Here is a 3,828-nt window from a genome sequence, read left to right on the forward strand (position 1 = left end):
GTTCCTGTGTGGTGCAGGAAAACTGAGCTCCGGACTCCTTCAGCAGCCGAGCCAGGCGGGTTTTGACATGCTGCCCTTCCAGGCCCAGCTGATGAACAGCATGGGGGAGGCAGTGGCCCTCGAACACTGGGACTGCGTGGGTGACTTCGTAGCCACTTATAATGGACCTACTTCAATGGTTACAATATCCAGCTGACAATGTATCATTTAAAAGTAGCTGGTTGCATTTGTTAAAAACTGTAATCCAACTGTATCAGAGTTTCAAAGAACCCAATCTAGTGTAGGTCTATAGCCGCTATCGTGCATTTCATTTCATAATTGCATGACATAACTGCTCAACTGCAGCACTTTAGTGTTTTTAGTACTGTGTATGGAAGAAGTTATAATTTGTATATGGATATATTTACCAGAGTATGACCAAGTCAAATAGATTTCAGATTGTTGGCTAACAAGGTTTCAATGGCTCTACTACTCTCACAACAAGCATTCAACCTATGATATTCAATAACGTGGAGTGTGCAGAAATGTGAAACTGTCACGACTTCCACCGAAGTCGGTTCCTCTTCTTGTTTGGGCGGCGTTCGGCGTCACCGGTCTTCTAGCCATCGTCGATCCACTTTTCATTTTCCATTTGTTTTGTCTTGTTTTCCTACACACCGGGTTCTCATTTCCCTCATTAAGTGTTGTGTATTTAACCCTCTGTTCCCCCCCATGTCTTTGTGTGGAATTGTTTGTTGTTTCGTGTATGTACACGCTAGACTGGTTTGCGCTGGGTTATGTCAACCCATATTGTGTGTAGTGTTCTTAGTGCTGCGTGTTTCTTCGCCAAAATAAATGGCTCCTTTCGCTACCCAACTTCTGCTCTCCTGCGCCTGACTCCCTTAAAGCCAGTTACTCATACGTAACAGAAACAGCTGCAAGGCACAAGTAGACAATGTTCACATTGTAGGCTATTTTAACAATTTATGTGCACACCATGGCATGAATTTGGAATAAACATGTCAATGTACAGAAAGGTGGGGTGGAGGGGGGCCACTACGTTTTTCATGTTGCCTGAAGAAAATATGACAGAGAATTAACGAAAGTCATAATCTTATATGCTATAGCATCTTTTTCGGCGATACAACTTTTGATTAGGATAGGTTGGGAGCAGGACTCAGGCCATCTACTGCTACTAACCCAGAAATGCGATGCTTCCATTCTAGGAGTTGAGTTATTGATTTTTTTGAACTAACCTGATTTTGGCAATACTTTCTTTGTTCTCAATTCATTTTCTCTGTTTTTTTTGTAGAACCACCTGCAACTGGACATGAACATTTATAAGAAACACTTTTTCTGAATCTAGAATGAAGAAAGTATCACCAAGACCAGGTTAGGTCAAAAATATTTTACAAATGAAAGATTGATGGAGGCGTTTTCCATTAACCAAGCAGTAACTCAGACTACGGAAGCATCACATATTGGGGTACCTAGCAGTAGTTAGAGTCAGGTAGAATCAGGTGCAAAATGATGGTACAGTTGAAGTCGGAAGTTTACGTACACCTCAGCCAAATACATTTAAATTCAGTTTTTCACAATTTCTGACATTTAATCCTAGTAAAAATCCCGTCTTAGGTCAGTTAGGATCACCACTTTATTTTAAGAATTACAGTTGAAGTCGGAAGTTTACGTACACCTCAGCCAAATACATTTAAATTCAGTTTTTCACAATTTCTGACATTTAATCCTAGTAAAAATCCCGTCTTAGGTCAGTTAGGATCACCACTTTATTTTAAGAATTTGAAATGTCAGAATAATAGTAGAGAGAATGATTCATTTCAACTTTTATTTCTTTCATCACATTCCCAATGGGTCAGAAGTTTACATACACTCAATTAGTATTTGGTAGCATTGCCTTTAAAATGATTAACTTGGGTCAAACGTTTCAGGTATCCTTCCACAAGCTTCCCACAATAAGTTGAGTGAATTTTGGCCCATTCCTCCTGACAGAGCTGGTGTAACCGAGTCAGGTTTTTAGGCCTCCTTGCTCGCACATGCTTTTCAGATCTGCCCACAAATCTTCTATAGGATTGAGGTCAGGGCTTTGTGATGGCCACTCCAATACCTTGACTTTGTCTTTAAACCATTTTTCCACAACTTTGGAAGTGTGCTTGGGGTCATTGTCCATTTGGAAGACCCATTTGCGACGAAGCTTTAACTTCCTGAATGATGTCTTGAGATGTCTTGCTTCAATATATCCACATAATTTTCCTGCCTCATGATGCCATCTATTTTGTTTAGTGCACCAGTCCCTCCTGCAGCAAAGCACCCCCACAACATGATGCTGCCACACTCGTGCTTCACGGTTGGGATGGTGTTCTTCGGCTTGCAAGCCTCCGCCTTTTCCCTCCAAACGTAAGGATGGTCATTATTGCCAAATGGTTCTATTTTTGTTTCATGAGACCAGAGGACATTTCTCCAAAAAGTACAATCTTTGTCCCCATGTGCAGTTGCCAACCGTAGTCTGGCTTTTTTCTGGCGGTTTTGGAGCAGTGGCTTCTTCCTTGATGAGCGGCTTTTCAGGTTATGTCAATATAGGACTCGTTTTACTGTGGATATAGATACTTTGTACCTATACACTTCCAGCATCTTCACAAGGTCCTTTGCTGTTGTTCTGGGATTGATTTGCACTTTCCGCACCAAAGTACGTTCATCTCTAGGAGACAGAAAGCGTCTCCTTCCTGAGCAGTATGACGGTGACGTGGTCCCATGGTGTTTATACTTGCGTGCTATTGATTGTACAGATGAACGTGGTACCTTCAGGTGTTTGAAAATTGCTCCCAAGGATGAACCAGACTGTGGAGGTCTACAATTTTTTTCTGAGGTCTTGGCTGATTTCCTTTGATTTTCAAGCAAAGAGGCATTGAGTTTGAAGGTAGGCCTTGAAATGCATCCACAGGTACACCTCCAATTGACTCAAATGATGTCAATTAGCCTATCAGAAGCTTTTAAAGCCATGACATAATTTTCTGGAATTTGCCAAGCTGTTTGAAGGCACAGTCAACTTAGTGTATGTAAACTTCTGACCCACTGGAATTGTGATACAGTGAATTATAAGTGAAATAATCTGTCTGTAAACAATTGTTGGAAAAATTACTTGTGTCATGCACAAAGTAGATGTCCTAACCGACTTTCCAAAACTATCGTTTGTTAAGAAATTTGTGGAGTGGTTGAAAAACGAGTTTTACTTACTCCAATGTAAGTGCATGTAATCTTTTGACTTCAACTGTACATGTATAGAAGGTGAATAAAGCTGCATCCAAAATTTGTAGCCTAGGAGCCTACAAGACATTGACAAACACCGACTTCAGACCATTTCGGAATTATATGCAAAACAGAAACTAAATAGCCTATACACTATGTTTACATTGGCTAATGCTCAACACATCCTCTTGTTGCTAAAACATTTCATAACCTGGATTGCATTTGCTACAGCCTATAAAACACCTGAGTGTAGAAATGTTAGGCATAACAATGTTATGTTTGTTTCCTACATGCGTGTTGTCTAAAAATGTTGCCTGGGGTAATTTGTGCACATTTGAGCATGTCTACATAATTTGGCACACACATTCCTCGAACTGAACAAAGCTATCCAGCTAGCAAAAGCAACCTGACAAATGGACACGATTGCACCTCAAAACAATTTTCCAAATTGGAATAATGTAACGCGTCATTTGAAGGGTTTGACTGATAGAGCAAGGATCCATTCTATCACTGATGGCAGCGTGGCTGCTATATTCATGGATTCGACAAAAACTGAAAGATCTGCACAGAAGATATCTCAAAGGT

The sequence above is a fragment of the Salmo salar genome, chromosome 09 (genome assembly GCF_965601325.2).
Source record: "Salmo salar chromosome 09, fSalSal1, whole genome shotgun sequence".
Classification (NCBI taxonomy): Eukaryota; Metazoa; Chordata; class Actinopteri; order Salmoniformes; family Salmonidae; genus Salmo; species Salmo salar.